Raw genomic sequence first — 18,221 nt, 5'->3', positions numbered from 1 at the left:
GTAGGAGCCAGGTGCTTCTTCTGGTCTCCCATGGGGTGCAGGACCCAAGCACTGGGCCATCCTCCACTGCACTCCCTGGCCACAGCAGAGAGCTGGCCTGGAAGAGGGGCAACCGGGACAGAATCCGGAGCCCCGGCTGGGACTAGAACCCAGTGTGCCGGCGCCGCAAGGCAGAGGATTAGCCTATTGTGCCACGGCGCTGGCCAGTCTTCTTAATTTTTAATCAGCTTTATTGAAGTACATCTTAGTCATCAATAGTTATATAGCTGCCACTACACTAAAAATAGAAAGTATTTCCATGATCAGACCTCATGTATTCTTTCAATCTTCATCCTGTACTATTGATCTTGAGAACTTGTTGACCAGTTTTTTATATTATCATCTAGATTTTTCTATAAATTCATAAAAATGAAATATTAAGTAGCCTTTCATGTCTAGTTTCTTCACTTAGCATAATGATTATGAGATTAATCTATATTGTTCATGCTCCTTTGTTTTTCCTTTTATTTTAGTTTGTTCCTTTTATTCAGTTATATGAATATATCACAATTTGTTTATTCAACCACACATGGATATTGAGCATGATGAATTTAGGTGAATTTTTGATTATTATAACTTCTATGAATATTCTCATAGAGGTCCAGGTGAAGATATATATTTTCACTTCTCTACCATAAATATCAAGTAGCAAGATATCCAAGTTGAATGGTAGATGTATATTTGCATGTGTCACTTTATAAGAAATTGTCCATACTATTTTGCATTCCCACCAGCAGTGTGTATTCTAATTGGTTCCGATGTTTGTCAACACTTAGTATAGTAGTTTCTTTAATTTTAGCCATTCTAGTGAATGTGTAGTGGTTTCTCATCGTGGTTTTAACTTGCATTTTCTTAACGATTAATGTGCTTTGTATTTCTACATGTATCATAGGAATACTATGCCAACTAATGCAAAGAGCCTACTGAGACTTTAATTTTGTTAAATCCACAGAACAATATAAGGAGAACTGACATTTTAATGACATTGTTTTCCATTTTAGGGACATGAGTCTCTTTGTATTAATTTAAGTTGACTTTAACTTGTTTCAGCCAAGTTTTGCAGTTGGTAGAGTAGAAGTTTTGTTTATATTTACAAAAATTCTTAAATATTTTGTATTTTGATGTCATTTGCATATATATGTCTATGCTTTATATATTACACGTTTTATATACTAGAGAATAAGTTTGTTAAATATTAGGAATTCATTTTCATGTCTTTGATAATAAGAAATAGATATCTGTGTTTTTCTTTCTTTGGTTTTGGAACAGGATAATGTTGGCCTCATTGTATATAGAGTTCATGTAGAGTTGATATTGCTTTTAACTTAAATATTTGATAGAATTCCCAATGATGCTATCTTACTTTGAAATGTTCTTGGGTGGGTGGCGGGGTGGGGTGGGGTGGGCAGCGCCGTGGCTTAGCTGGGAAAGCCGCTGCCTGCAATACCAGCATCCCATATGGGCGCCGGTTTGTGTCCTGGTCACTCCAATTCTGATCCAGCTCTCTGCTGTGGCCTGGGAAAGCAGTAGAAGATGGCCCAAGTCCTTAGGCCCCTGCACCTACGTGGGACACCTGGAAGAAGTTCCTGGCTTTGGATCAGCACAGCTCTGCCCGTTGCGGCCAATTGGGGAGTGAACCAGTGGATGGAAGACCTCTCTTTCTCTGTCTCTTTCTCTCTCTCTCTCTCTCTCTCCCTCCCTCCCTCCCTTCCTTCCTCCCTCCCTCCCTCCCCTTTCTGCTCTCCTTCTCTCTGTGTGAAACTCTAACTTTCAAATAAATAAATAAATCTTAAAAAAAAAGGAAAAAGACAATCATCTAAAAAAAAAAGAAATGTTCTTCTGGAGAGAAAGATATGAAGAATCATTATGTGCTTAAAGCTGTATATAAGATATGTGTAATTTTTTCCCTTTATATAAATTTTAAAAAAATTTTCTTTGAAAGGATTTTAAAATTCAGCTTCTTTCTTTGATAAAAGCTATTTGCATAACTATTTCATATTGAATTTCAACTTTCACGGGTTCTTTTGCTTCTAAGTTGTTGAATTTATTAGCATAAGGTTATTTTTAACATTCATATCTTCTTCTTGTGCTTTTAATATGTTTATAATCTGAATGACATTTTCCCTCTCATTCCTATTGTTATTGGGAATTTGTGACTCTGCAGTGTTTTCTTGATCAGTCTGGCTAGAGGTTGATCAGTTATCTTGATTCTTTCAAAGAACCAGTTCTTAATTTCACTAAATTTCTCTGTTGTTTGTCAATTCTATATTTCATAGATTTCTGTCTTTATCTTTATAGTTTCATCCCCTCTATTTACTTTGTATTCAGTTTCCTCTTTAATTTCTTTTCTTTCTGTTCTTTGGGGTGTAAGCTAAGGAAAATCATTTCAGAGATTCCTTCTTTTTTCAACTATGAACATTTAATGCTGTAACTTTCTAACTTAGGACTATCATAGTTGCTTCCCATTGTCATATTGTGTATTTTCATTTTCTTTAAATGCATACTTTCCTGATTGTTATAACTACTTTTCCTTCGATCCATGTGTCATTTAGAAGAGTATTTAGGTTCTAGTATTTGGGATTTTCCAAAAATATTTCTATTATTGATTTCTCATTTAATGGTTGTCGCTCCCTGACTTGCGGAGGAACGACACCGGACCCTGCGCTGTTCTCTTTGCCCGGCCCTTCCCGAGTTTGCTGCCATTCCCCCCCTCGTGGAGAACGACACCATCCCGGGTTTGCTGCTGCCCCCCCCCCCCCCGCCTCCGCGGAGGGGCGGCACCCCCGCCGCTTTCCCCGCTTCTGAGGAGGAGCTGCACACCGTCGGCCGGCTCTCTCAGGGGTTGCTCAGATGTTCCTCAGATGTTCCTGGTGCATGTTGTCTCTCTCCTCCTTTATAGTCCTCTTCCACCAATCCATGCTCTGCTGCCCACATGCCAAGCATGCTGCTTTCCTCCAATCAGAAGCAGGAACAGCTCCTGCAGCTTGTTAGTTGAATTGGTGAGGCAGCTGTGTGGAAGTTGTTTACTCTTTCAGCGCCATATGGTGGGAGATCAGATGCATAGAATTAGTCCTAGCAGTTCCAGTAATTTAGTCTATTCTCGGTTGCTCCCCACAATGGTAAAAAAAAAAAAAAAAAAAAAAAAAACTTGCTTTATATGTGTTTGAATCTTCTAAATTTGCTGAGATTTGTTTTATGATGCAGAATGCAGTTCATCTTGGTGATTATTCCATTTATAGTTGAAAAAATATAGAGTGTTTTGCGAATATTAGTTAGAACAAGTCATTTGATAGTATTGTTTAAGTATTCTGTAGATTGACTAATTTTTTTCTCAACTTGTTTTGTAAGTTGCTAAGAAAGACATATTGAACTCATGAACTACATTTATTTATTTATTTTTCTAGTTATCTTTAAATTGGATCAGTTCTTTGCTCATGTATTTAAGAATATTTTATTAAATGCATAAACTTTAGGATTATTATGACTTATAAATTGAGTTCTCTATCACTTAGTAGTAATTATTTGAATAAAAATTTCATTATACTCAGGTTTTCTTTATGTATGTTGGTATCATTATTTTAGCTTTCTTTTGATTAATATTTGCATGTGCATGTTTCTTTTCCCCATCTTTTACTTGTAAGCTCTTTGTGCTCATATTTAGATTTGTTTTGTTATTAGGTAATATGTAAGTTTTAATTTTACTTGATAATCTCTAACTTTTAATTAGTGTTTTCAGAGCAACTAAATAAATGTAATTATTCCTATGTGGCATTTTTTGCTATTTTTTTCCATTTCTATTATGTGTTCTTTTTTACTTAAACCTATCTTTCTCCTTTTAGATAAAGTGAATGTATTTTATGATTATATATTTACTGTTGTCTCAGTATCTTTATTTTTTTGCTTTATTTAATGATTACCCCAAAATTGACAACCTTATTTTTAACCACCAAGTATTTTGCTTGTAAGAGACTTATAAAAATATGCTTCCATTTATCCTTCCTTTCATGTTTTCTTTTTTTTTTTTTAGATTTATTTTATTTATTTGAAAGACAGAGTTACAGAGAGAGGTAGAGATAGAGAGAGAGGTCTTCCATCTGCTGGTTCACTCCCCAGATGGCCACAACGGCTGGAGCTGCGCTGATCCAAAGCCAGGAGCCAGGAGCTTCCTCCAGGTCTCCCATGTGGGTGCAAGGGCCCAAGGACTTGTGCCATCTTCTGCTGCTTTCCCAGGCCATAGCAGAGAGCTGGATTGGAAGAGGAGCATCCGGGACTAGAACTGGCGCCCATATGGGATGCCAGCATTTCAGGCCGGGGCTTTAACCCGCCGCGCCACAGTGCCGGCCCCATCCTTTGTTGTTTTCTAAGAGTACCTCTATACATTTTATAAACCCTATATAATATATTGTTATTTTTGCCTTAAACAATCAACTTTTTTTAAAAAAAGATTTTATATATTTATTTGAGAGATAGAGTTACAGACAGAGAGAGGGAAAGACAGAGAGGATGGTCCTTCATCTACTAGTTCATTCCTAAAATTGCCACAGTGGCCAGACCTGAGCCGATCCAATGCCAGAGGCCAGGAGCTTCTTCCAGGTTACCCAGACGGGTGCAGGGGCCCAAGCACTTGGGCCATCCTGTACTGATTTCCCAGGCTAGAGCAGAGAGCTATATTGGAAGAGGAGCAGCTGAGACTCAAACCAATGTCCATATGGGATGCTGGTGCTGCAGGCGGAGGTTTAGCTTACTATACCACAGCCCTGGCCCCACATTTAACTTTTTTGAAGAAAGTTTATTTTATTTACTTGAAAGAGAGACAGAGGGAGAGATGGAGAGAAGGATATTCCATTCATTGGTTCACCCCCCAAATGCTGCAGTTATTGAGTCAGGGCCACATTGAAGCTGGGAACCTGGAACTCTGGTCTGCAAGGTGAGTGGTAGGAATTCAAGCCTTTGGATCATCTTCAACTGATTTTCCAGGCACATCAGCATGGAGTTGTGGCACAGGTTGAGCAGCCAGAATTTGAACCGGCACTCTGATTGGTGTTTCAGGTGGTGGCTTAGCCTGTTTTGCCACTTTGCTAGCCCCAACAATTATAAAGTGATTAAGATAAGAAACATTATATTATATATTTACCCATGTATTTATCATTCTTATTACTTCATTGTTTTTTATAGATTCACATTTCTATTTATATCATTTAACTTTTACTCCAAGAACTTACTGAAACATTCCTTATGTACTAGGAGAGAATCTTGTCTTTGTATATCTAAAATGTTTCTTTTAATAAACTGGTAGTTATTGTTTTGTCTTTAAATTTTAGTTAATGGAATCTGTTTTAAACGCAGACAGGGAGAGAGAAAAAGAGGGAAAGAAGGAAGGAGAGAGGTAGGGGGAGAGGGATCTCCTATTTACTTGTTATTTCCTGAATGCCTGCATCAGCTTAAGGAGCTGATCTGCAGTCAGGAGCCCAGAAATCATTCCAGATCTCTCATGTGGGGGGCAGGGACCCTACCTCCCATCACCTGCTGCTTATCAGGGTGTATGTTAGAAGGAAGCTGGAATCATGAGTTGAGCTGAGACTTTAACTCAGGCACTCTTACAGGAGATGTAGGCATCCCAAGAGGTATCTTAACTGCTATTCCCCATGCCTGACAATGAACATACTATTTCTCTACCTTAATTACTGAAAGATATTTTTGGAGTTTATATACCTAAATTGATGGTTTTGTTATTTTCCTATGTTTTGCATTTAAGGCTTTAAAAATTGCTCCATTGTCTTCTGCTTTTTATAGTTTCTGATGAGAAGTTGGCTGTAAGTCTCATCTTTGTTTTTTGTAGATGATATGTCTTTGTCTTCTGGCTGCTTTCACTAAGGAATGACGACCTTCTGTGGTCTCTTATGAATATCTCAGGTGTTCTTTGATGTCTTTTCCTTCAAAATGGTAGATATCTGTTTCCTGAGCTACTGTGAATTCTGAAAATGATTTTCTCAACTGTATTCTATTGATTCTTTTTCTGATCTCAGGTGATTTCTAATTACAAACAGACCAAATATTCACTAATGTCTGGAATGAACCTGCTTGCATATTTTTAGAAATAGATATACCTGTGCAGCCTTTGTACCCTCAGTAATGTTTCTCTTAAATTCTGGCTCTCCTGACCTCCCTAAATTCTGATCTCTGTTGACTCAGAGAGGTAACCTCTGGATTCTTCTCTTCCAATGTTCCCACTTAGAAACTAACTCTGAGGAACAAACTGGGACAATCATATGAGATTCACCTTTCTTGCCTTCCTTTATTCTGAAGTCAGAGCCTAGTGCTACTTGTTGTTCCATATCTGAAAACAGTGTTTTTATGTTATTTTGTTTTGTTTTAAATTTTATATCAGAATAGAAGTCTTATTTCTGTTGCTTTGCATTGACATGGGAAGCTACTATTTCTTTGGAAGACAGATGTTTAAAGTCAGAAAATAAGTTGCATTTGAATGATGTGCTTTCTGCATGCAGCATGGCTGGATGTCAGGTTGACCCAAAAGAGGAACAACATAGCATAGAATAAAGAAGCAGTCTCAGATTAAGGACTGTAGTGTGGGGAAACCAAAGGCAATGGCAGAGACCCTGATGATTGCTTATTCCCATTTTTAAAAATTTATTTGACAGATAGAGTTAGACAGTGAGAGAGAGACAGAGAGAAAGGTCTTCCTTTTCCATTGGTTCACCCCCCAAATGGCCGCTGCAGCCAGCTCGCTGCGCCGATCCGAAGCCAGGAGCCAGGTGCTTCTTCCTGATCTCCCATGCAGGTGCAGGCCCAAGCACTTGGGCCATCCTCCACTGCCTTCCCTGGCCACAGCAGAGAGCAGGACTGGAAGAGGAGCAACCAGAACTAGAACCCGGCACCCATAAGGGATGCTGGGGCTGCAGGTGGAAGATTAACCTAGTGAGCCATGGCTCCAACCCCAGTTATTCCCATTTTTTATTATCAACAGTAATATATTGATTATTCATAAACAATAAACAATTCTACAAAAACATGTTCTTGTAACAAGTAAGTTTAAACAAGGAATAATAAGTAACTTGTAACTTTTCTTGTAACAAGTAAGAAAAACAAGGAATAATAAGTTTCAGTGTTTACAAGAAAATATAGGAAATCATAGGTTATACCTGATTATGTAAAAACTAATAACTACAATAATAATCACAGTATTGGGAAATCCTTAAGAAAACACGTTCTCACCCACCAAACACTAACCAGGATAGAATTTTTCGATCATTGTTTCCCAGAGCCCACAGCATTTCCTCATCTGCCTTGGCATCATTCAGTTAACCTTTGCCAGTTACACAGTCTGACTGGTCACCTTTGTGACTTGGCCAAGCATTCTTTCAGCAGAGTTCAGGCCATACAGTGGTCCCAGCTGATGTCTTATTCATCTCCATTTGTTTATTATTAATTTTGTTATAAGTATTTACCTATTTAATTAATTTATTGTTCACCAATTGCACATTAACTCAATTGTTTCATCTATTTGAGTATCAATATTTTAATTATAGTTTTCTTAAGATTATATAATTGACATCTTTCTTATGTCATGTAAATTTCAAATATCCTGTAGGGAATGTCAGGTATTTCTTAAAAAATAAATGCTGATAAAATCAACTAATTCCCAAATCATGTCCTTTAGAATTCCAAAATCCCTTGCAGTGCTGAGGTTATGTCATTATTGTTACTTTGAATTCCTGCTTTTACTGAATCAGTTCAGGTTAGAGATCCTCTTGTTATGTTGTATTTGCTAAATTTTCCTCCATTGTATTGTTCCAGATTTGCAACTCCTCTCCATTTTCAAAATATACTCACCAAAGTTACATGAAATTGCATCTTATTAAGTATCAAGATTTGGAAGAACAGCACTGTGGTACAGTAATTCAAATGAGTTCACATGAAATATTGGACTTGCTTTTGAGTCCTTTTTTGAACCATGACACCAGCTTTTTATTTTATTACTTCCTTCAGGCATCGTGCCCTGCCTTTGCTTAACTCAGTATTGGTGATGTCTTTTTTCTCTTATTCTCTTTTTCTCATCTTGGACCCATCTAACCCTAAAATTGTTGATCTTTTCCTTTTTAAAAAAGACTTATTTATTTATTTGAAAGGCAGAGTTACAGAGAGAGATTGAGAGGGAGGGAGAGAGAGAAAGAGAGAGAGACAGAGAGAGAGAGAAAAGAGAGAGAGAGAGAAAGAGAGAGAGAGAGAAAGAGGACCTTTTATCGCTGGTTTAGTTTCCAAATGGCCACAGCAGCTGGAGCTTGGCTATCCTTAAGCCAGGAACCAGGAGCTTCTTCCAGGTCTCCCACGTGGATGCAGGAGCTCAAGAATTTGAGCTAACTTCCGTTGCTTTCCCAGGCATATTAGCATGGAGCTTGATATCAAGTGGAGCAGCTGGGACTCAAACTGGCACTTAAATGGAATGACAACACTGCAGATGGTGCCTTTACCCTCTATACCACAGTTGTCAGCACCTGATCATTTCTGATGCAAAGCTGTTTAGCAGTTTGCAGTTATAGAACAAACCCTACTTGGTCTTTGATACTATTTTAACTGCAAATGAACTTTCAATGATTTTTTTAAAGTTACGTCAATTTATCTGTAAGAATGATTTTGCTATCCATTGTTAAGATATTGAATTTCTTACCTAACTGCTTTTGTAAAATGATGCTCTGTGTTTTGCCATTAAATTTTCTATTTTAATTTGAAAAATTAAATTTTACATCATTCCTAAAATATTTGATGAATGTGGTGAAACTGCAGATGCTTCTTTTTAAGAAAAGTCTTGTGCAAGGGTAATAACAAAGTCTGAAAATATAAGTTTCATAAGGAAAAAATCACCTATAGTGCCACATGAAAAAATATGCAGTATAAAACCCATTGCCATATGAAAATCTCCATTTCAAGCTATGAAATATATGATAGAATTGACTAGACATTAAATAGTTATTAAGTAGACTTTTTTTAGGGAAATGAAAATTTTTTGTACACAGGGATACATAAGCTTTTTTTTTTCTTTAAAGATTTATTTATTTACTTAAAAGAGTAACACAGAGAGAAGAAGCAGAGAGAGAGAGAGAGAGAGAGAGAGAGAGAGAGAGAGAGAGATTCCATCTGCTGGTTCATTCCCTAGTTGGCTGCAATGGCTGAGCTGTGCCGATCTAAAGCCAGGAGTCAGGAGCTTCATCCAGGTCTCCCATGCGGGTGCAGGTGCCGAAGGACTTGGTCCATCTTCTACTGCTTTCCCAGGCCATAGCAGAGAGCTGGATCAGAAGTGGAGCAGCCGGGTCTTGAACTGGCATCAGTAGGGGATGCTGGCACTGCAGGCAACAGCTTTACCTGCTGTGCCACAGTGCCAGCCCCTAGATAAGCTTATGTATATATAATTTAATCTGTTTCTAATTTGGGCTCTTTTTCATAATAGAATTCTTTTCATGTTAACTATTTTTTATTTGAAATTTTATAAATGTTCACATTTTCTTTGATCATACATAGTTAATATGGTTTTAAGGCAATCTCTGGAAAAATGAAGATAATTTGGGAAACAGCACTAATACTTTTTACTTAGTAAGACTATTTCATTGATCTGTGCTTCCAAGAGAATTACTTGTGTGTCACTATTATCAAATTAATACACAAGATACCCAAGGCTAATCAACAGAATATTGACTTGCTATGGTTCCAAGATTCTTAAATACATGGTTGAAGTCATATTATATTCATCTACAAAATTACTCATAAAAATTGATTACAAAAAGTCAGACTTAATACTATAAACAAAAAATAAAACTAGGGTAAGCATTCTAGGGGACAAATAATATTGAAGTGATTTTTTTTTTTTTTGACAGGCAGAGTGGACAGTGAGAGAGAGAGACAGAGAGAAAGGTCTTCCTTTGCCGTTGGTTCACCCTCCAATGGCCACCGCGGCCGGCGCGCTGCGGCCGGCACACCGCACTGATCCAGTGGCAGGAGCCAGGAGCCAGGTGCTTTTCCTGGTCTCCCATGGGGTGCAGGGCCCAAGCACCTGGGCCATCCTCCACTGCACTCCCTGGCCACAGCAGAGGGCTGGCCTGGAAGAGGGGCAACCGGGACAGAATCCGGCGCCCCGACCGGGACTAGAACCTGGTGTGCCGGCGCCGCTAGGCGGAGGATTAGGCTAGTGAGCCGCGGCACCGGCCTATTGAAGTGATATTAATCAGGAAGGCATCATGAAGTGAGTTTTGAGGAAGTTCTGAATGATAGAAAAATAACATTTCAGAAAAGGCATTCAAATGAAGAGAATGAATGAATCTAAGAAAGTATGACACAGTATAAACAAGTGACAGCCTTTTTCTGTTGGACTTATACTCATTAATCTTTTAAGACTGTAACAAAATATACATTTGAAATAAAACAAATTATTCAGTTTTTCTCAACCACATAGTGGGTACATAACATTGAGTAAACTTCATGATTCACATTTTTAAAAATGGGAACAAAATTACTTACCTTGAGGATATAATGAAATAATCCCTTTAACATCTTTAACAATATAGTTAGGCAGGTAGTTAATTGCATTGAAGCCCTTAGAATATATTTTACTATACTTAGCATCTTTTTCAGAGGTTATTTGTCACACTGGTTAGGCTATAATCTTTTGATAAGGTAGCTGTTATATCAAATCTATATTGTTAAATATAGATGTGTAAGCAAATTTTACAGAAAAATATAATTGGTCAGAATACAGAAACTTTTTGGAAAAGTGACTTGTTTGAATCAGAAAAAATGACAATTTGAGGAATATTTTAATGGCTGAGTAAATTTACTATTGGATATAATTGAATTGAGCAGTGGAGCATCATTGGCAGCAATTTTTCAAGGCTGTGTCAAACTAGATAGGAAATTGTCTCAATACAGTGCCCAGAAAAAAGGAGGAGCTCTCTTTAGTTGAGTAAATGCAGCAGTTTTGAATGGCAGTAGTTATTTAACATGGGCAAGAAATTGAAGAGAGGAGAAGAAATCATAGAGTAGATGAGAGAAAAGATTACTTAAAATGAGAATAAATTTTTTAAAAGATTTTATTTATTTATTTATTTATTTGACAGAGAGTGAGAGAGAGAAACAGAGAGAAAGGTCTTCCTTCTGTTGGTTCACCCCGCAAATGGCTGTCACGGCTGGCGCTATGCCGATCTGAAGCCAGGAGCCAGGTGCTTCTTCCTGGTCTCCCATGCGGGTGTAGGGGCCCAAGCACTTGGGCCATCCTCCACTGCCTTCCCGGGCCACAGCGGAGAGCTGGACTGGAAGAGGAGCAACCGGGACTAGAACTGGCACCCATATGGGGTGCCGGCGCTGCAGGTGGAGGATTAACCGAGTGATCCACTGTGCTGGCCCTGAGAATAAATATTTTTAAATGCCTCTTTTTCTTCCAGAACTCCATAGAACATTTATTACCAATTTACAACTAATTTGCAACTACATTGGTAAACAAATGTACGTTTTAGTATTTTGTACTATTAGTACTGTCTCCCTATGTTTTCTTATAATGGGGCTATAAATGTTATATTACAGGTGTAAGTCATTCTACAATATTGACAATATGCCTTTTCTCCTTTTCCCCATTGTAATCTTTCCAGTATTCTGATCACAATGTTATTGGTTAATAACATTTAGTTATTATATCTTAACAGTCTTTTGTTTTTAGATATCAATTATACATTGACACGTTTGACTCAACGCCATATATATGAATATATATTATATATGAATTATATATAATGAATATATAATTGATAATATATAATATGTAATTATTATATAATAATATAATATATATTATATAATATATAATGAATAAATAAAATATAATGAATATTATATATAATGAATATCATGTATAATGAATATCAGATATATATGTACATATATATATGGAAGGAAAGTGTATTCACCTATTGAGAACCTATTTGTTTCTATCTCTGCCTCTCACCATTCCCCTAGGGTGAAAGAAACTAATTCCTTGTTTCGACATTAACATACAGTAACTCACCTTTTGTTTGTAGACATTTCAATTCTACATGATAATGATAATTTTACTTTAGTTACCTTGAGCTGTTTTTGAAAGGGCTCATAGGAAGGGTCTTTTGCACTTGACTAGAATGGACAATTTTTCTCAGCCTAAGAAAATCACTTATTGTATGTACCTTAGTAGAGTTCATTTGCGTGAATTTAAAAGGCTTCCTTTGAAATTGAGCTAAAGTAATAAAATGTATAAAAATGGTTTATTTCTAAGCCACTTTTGCTTAACACCATGGGTTTTTGTAGTTTTGGAATAATCCCTGTGATATATAGTTTTGCTTTTATTAAATTTCTTTTAATTTTTCACTTGATGATAGAGAAGAGCCATGAAAGACATGATTACTGGGAAAAAACTTAAGTCATATCTACAGATGAAGTTATGCACCCAAAAAAATGTGATGTGTTTTTAAAGTTAGGAAAAAAATAAGAAATTCAAAAAAGAATATTAAGGAGTGGCAGAAATTCGAACTCTACTATTTGAAAATGTTACTGAATATTTAAATTATTTGTCTGGCTTTTAAAACATATTTTCAAAAAATATTGGCTAAAAATTAAATGTGAAAAGCCTCCTTGCTATAATTACTATTGAAACTAATTTAAAATTGAATTATATGTTCATGTTTTCATTTTTCAGTGTATGTTGTGAAGTGAAAATGTGTTTCACTTTTGCTTTGTGGTTATTTTATTATAGAAAATGAGAAAAGTTTCATACATAAAACCTTTTTTTGTTATAGCTATTTACATGTCATTTAAGGATAATTAAATGTTATTAAAGGGCTGCTTGCCTGTGCCAGTGAAACATTCTTTGGCTAAAGAAAAGCAATGTATATTTTTGTTTTTAATTGCAGCATTTTGAACCCAATTATTTTACCGACTCCTGTTCATATTCTTGGAATTATATTTGCATGTTAAGATATAATTGAAAATATTATTGTGAAAATTAGTAAGATGTTTTCCAGTTTGTTAGTATAAAATGATAAATGTTTCTGTTTTTATATGTTTGCCTTATTATTATTTTATTTTTCTTAATCAGTTTTAATTTTTGAAAAACTATTATTTTGATAATACTTTTAATTTATATGATAGTCAAAGGAATATTAGCTTCAGTAAATAAAAATTTCAACAAATGAAAAGTAAATAGACCATTGTCCAGCAGGAAAATGGGCTTGGGCTAAACACAATAGTCAACGGAAAAGATGTTCAACTTCACACATAAAGAACAACTTTTACAATTCTCACAGTTTTTAAAAGACAATATCTACAAAGAGCTGTATGCCAGCAAACTGGGAAATCTAGAAGAAATGGATAGATTTCTTGACCCATACAATCTACCGAAATTGACTTATGAAGACATAGAAACCCTAGACAGACCAGTAACCAAGACGGAAATTGAATCAGTAATAAAGACTCTCCCAGCCGGCGCTGCAGCTCACTAGGCTAATCCTCTGCCTGCGGTGTCGGCACACCTGGTTCTAGTCCCTGTTGGGGTGCCGGATTCTGTCCTGGTTGCTCCTTTTCCAGAACAGCTCTCTGCTGTGGCCTGGGAGTGCAGTGGAGGATGGCCCAAGTACTTGGGCCCTGCACCCCATGGGAGACCAGGAGAAGCACCTGGCTCCTGCCTTCGGATCAGCGCGATGCGCCGGCCGCAGTGCACCGGCGGCGGTGGCCATTGGAGGGTGAACCAACGGCAAAGGAAGATCTTTCTCTCTGTCTCTCTCTCTCTCACTGTCCACTCTGCCTGTTACAAAAAAAAAGACTCCCAACAAAGAAAATCCCAGGACCGTATGGCTTCACTGCTGAATTCTACCAGACATTTAAAAAAGAACTAATTGCAATTCTTATCAAGGTATTCAAAACAATTGAAAAGGAAGGAATTCTCCTAAACTGAACTAATAAACAAGGATGCCCAGTGTCACCATTGCTATTTAATCTATTCCTGGAAATTTTAGTCAGAGGCATTAGGCAAGAAAAATAAATCAGATAGATACAAATTGGAAAGGAGGGAATCAAAATAACCCTATTTGCAGATGACATGATTCTAATATAGGGGATCCAAGAGGCTGCACTGAGAGACTATTGGAACTCATAAAAGAGTTTGGTACAATGGCAGCATATAAAATCAACACAGAAAAATCAATAGCCTTTGCATACACAGATAATGTCATGGCTGAGAAAAAACTTTAAAGATTAGTCCCACTCACAACAGCTCTAAAAAGAAATTATATGAATAAACTTACCTAAGGATTTCAGATATCTCTATGATGAAAATTAAAAAACATTAAAGAAAAAAATAGAAGAAGAAATTAAAAAATTGAAAAATCTTCCATGTTCATGGATTAGAAGAATCAACATTATCAAAATGTCTCTACTACCAAAAGTGATGTACAGATTCAATGCAATCCCAATCAAAATACTAACAACATTCTTCTCAGAGCTAGAAAAAAATGATGCTAAAATTCATATGGAAACACAACAGACCCCGAATAGTTAAAGCTTTCCTATATAACAAAAACAAAGCTGGAGGCACACACCTGATTTCATGATATAGTACATGGCAGTTATAACCAAAACAGCCTGGGACTGGCACACAAACAGACTTATAGACCTTCATGAAACAGAAAAGAAACTCCGGAAATCAATCCATGGATCTACAACCATCTTATCTTTGACAAAGGAGCTAAAATCAATCCCTGGAGCAAGGACAGTCTCTTTAACAAATGGTGCTGGAGAAACTGGATGTCCACAGGCAGAAGTATGAAACTGGACCCCCACCTTACACCTTACATAAAAATCCATTCAAAGTGGATCAAAGACCTAAATCTATGATCCAATACCATCAAATCATTAGAGAACATTGGGGAAACACTGCAAGACATTGGCATAGGCAAAGACTTGGAGAAGACCCCAGAAGTACATGTAATCAAAGCCAAATTGAAAAATGGAATTTCATCAAGCTGAGAAGCTTCTGCACGGCAAAAGAAACACTCGGCAAAGCAGAGAGGCAATTGACAGCATGGTAGAAAATATTTGCAAACTCTTCACCTGATAAAGTGTTAGCATCCAGAATCAATAAATATCTCAAAAAAAAAATTAAAAAAAAAACAAATAATTTCATTAAATGGGCAAAGTACTTAAACAGGCATTTTATTTTTTTTCTTTTTAAAGATTTATTTATTTTTTGAAAGGCAGAGTTACAGAGAGCCAGAGGCAGACAGAGAGAGAAAGAGGTATTTTATCCCATTTCACTCCCCAAATGGCTGCAATGGTCGGAGCTAGGCTGATCCAATGCCAGGAGCCAGGAGCTTCTTCGGGTCTCCCACATGGGTGCAGGGGCCCAAGGACTTAGGCCATCTTCTACTGCTTTCTCAGGCCATAGCAGAGAACTGGCTGGGAAGTGGAGCAGCTGAGACATGAACCGGCGCCCGTATGGGAAGCCAGCACTACAGGTGGCAGTTTTACCTGCTATGCCATAGTACTGCCCCCCAGCTATTTTCAAGAGATAAAATTCAGATAGCCAACAGACACTTGAGAAAATGCTCAGGATCCCTAGCCATCAGGGAATTGCAAATCAAAACCACAATGAGGCTTCACCTCACTCCAGTTAGTATGGCTCTTATACAGAAATCAATAAATGACAAATGGTTGCAAGGACGTGGTGAAAAAGGTACCCTGGTCCACCGTTGGTGGGAATATAAACTGGTGCAACCACTGTGGAAAGGATCATGGAGATACCTCGGAAATCTGAATATAGACCTAATATTTGATGTAGTCATCCCACTCCTGGGAATTTACCTAAAACAAAATAAATTATCACATAAAGAGTTATCTGTACACCAGTGTTCATTGCAGCTCAATTCACAAGAGCTAAAATTTGGAATCAACCCAAATATCCGTCAACCGAATAAAGAAATTATAGCATATATACACTATGGAGGACTACTCAGCTGTAAAAAAAAAAAAAAAAAAAAAATTGAAATGCTGTCTTTTGAAACAAGATAGATGCAAGTGCAAACCATTATACTTAGTGAAATAAGCCAGTCCCAAAGTCACAGATACCTTGTGTTTGTCCTGATCTGAGGTAACTGATAGAGTACCTGAAATACAATGGATTGGAGTGAAATAGGAATCTTGAGATTAGATGTTTGTTTATAGCCCTTGTCTCTTCTGCTGAGGAACAGTGTGTTTTTTTTTTTTTCTTTTTCTCTTCATACTATTTGTTGAACTCTTAGAGCAGGGTTAACTATATGACCATTAAGTATACTGAAAATAGATCTTTGTAAAGATTCAAAGTGGGAATGTGAGAGAGTAAGGGTTGGAGAATTTGCAGGAGGGGAGGATAGGGGGAGATGTGTCACTATGTTCCTAAATCTGCATATGAGAAATATATTAAACTTGTGTAACTTAAGTGAAATTTTAAGAAAATAAATAAAAAATAAGTTTCTAGTAGAAATTAAAAAAAATTCTAAAGAGTCTAGATGAAGTAGTTAGCTAATAAATAGCTAATTTTGTATTATTTATTTTTGAGAAGTTTTAAGAACTTCTATAATTATTATTTTTTTTTTCTTTTTTGGAAAGAAGAATTTGCTTTGGTTAAAATGCCAAAATAGTATCAAGTATGTGGTACCAAGTCAAATAAAGGCTTGTGATTACTCCTTCACTGATGGTTCAGTGGATTCTAAATCTGCTAACTTCTCAAGTTCTTATATGTGTTTCTTTCAGAACTCTGTAACATTTCTTTAACTCACTCATTTCTTCATAAAATTAGAAGTAAAATATTGACGACATTTCCTGCAATATAGAATCATAACCAAATGGCACCCAGAAGTCCTGAGTATAAAATACATGAAATGTAAAGGTGATTGCTGATAACACATAATATTAATACTAGTGAGAAAGGAGAGCACTGTGAGGATTGGAGAAAGCTGGAGAATGTATGTTATATCTAAGGGAGGTAGTCACTAAGCAGCTGTGATAAAATTTTTATGTGGAAATGATGACCCAGGCATGTCAGATATTCTAGTTATTTAGAGAAGATAGAGATGTGTGTGTGTGTGTGTGTGTGTGTGTGAGAGAGAGAGAGAGAGAGAGAGAGAGAGAGAGAGGAGAGAGAGAGAAAGGGAAAGAGAGAAAGAGATTTCCTGTTTCCTAAATTTGGCAAAGAATGTTTTAAAAAGATATTGTATAGGGGTAAGCATTTAGTTTGAAAATGAAAGATTCCTGCATCCTATCTTGGAGTACCTGGGTTCGATTTGTGGCCCCAGCTTCTGTCTCCAGCTTCTGTTTCAGGCATTTGGGGAATAAAGTGATTTAGAGTGACACACACACACACACACACACATATCTGTGTACCAACACTGTTTGACATAACAGCCCAAATGAATAAATTGCTTTATGGTTTCTAATTTAATGGTTAGTCTTTAAAATAAGACTTTCCATTTAGTATTTGTCTTAGTATATTTTTTATGGGATCCTATAAGTATGATCCTCCAGTCTAAGCTATTTACCCTCTTCTTCATCAACTTGATGTGACAGGTGTATGTATGTGTGTGTAATTGCTTTTTAAAAAAGCTTATTTTCATTTCATTTGAAAAATAAGAGACAGACTGAGAGAAAGTGTGAGAGAGATTTGTCCATCTATTTGTTTATTCCCCAATGGTTACAACAGCTCTGTCTGTGCCAGGCCAAAGCTAGGTGTCAAGAACTTCATCCTAGTCTCCCACATGAGTGTCCCAAGAATGTGGGCCATCTTTTCCTTTCTTTCCAAATGAATCACCAGGAAGCTCAATCAGAAACAGAGTAGCTGGGACTCAAGTTTCGTTCTTACATGGAATATTGGTTTTGAAAGTCGGGGCGTAATCTGTTGGCCCCAATGTTTAATCTGTCCTAATTGTATTGAGCACATGGCTATTCTTGCTGTCCTTTTAAAGAGACCAAAATTCTGTTCAACTTCTTAAGACAGCAGAAGTAGCAGTAATCACATTGTAAATCTGTTTTTATTCTCCATTGTATCAGGGCAGGCACAGTGATTTGAATTATCCAGAATAAAAACTAATTTCTTATGACATTATAAAGATATATTATGATTTCTC

The 18,221-nt window shown here is 36.8% G+C and overlaps 1 protein-coding gene across 11 annotated transcripts in view; it reads left to right on the top strand.

Moving 5' to 3' along the window:
- The window catches only part of NAALADL2 (N-acetylated alpha-linked acidic dipeptidase like 2), a 1,435,315-nt gene that overhangs the window by 74,496 nt on the left and 1,342,598 nt on the right, over positions 1-18,221 (top strand). For 2 of the 11 annotated variants that reach the window (XM_070072498.1, XM_070072490.1), the window contains exon 2: positions 7,855-7,948. The exons of the other annotated variants lie outside the window; for them this stretch is intronic. The gene's annotated coding sequence lies outside the window, so the exon portion shown is untranslated. The remainder of the gene's footprint in view (positions 1-7,854; positions 7,949-18,221) is intronic. 11 annotated transcript variants of the gene reach the window in all.

The sequence above is a fragment of the Oryctolagus cuniculus genome, chromosome 4 (assembly GCF_964237555.1).
Source record: "Oryctolagus cuniculus chromosome 4, mOryCun1.1, whole genome shotgun sequence".
NCBI lineage: Eukaryota > Metazoa > Chordata > Mammalia > Lagomorpha > Leporidae > Oryctolagus > Oryctolagus cuniculus.
The sequence above is the reverse complement of the archived record's forward strand: the minus strand, read 5'-3'. Positions and strand labels throughout refer to the sequence as shown.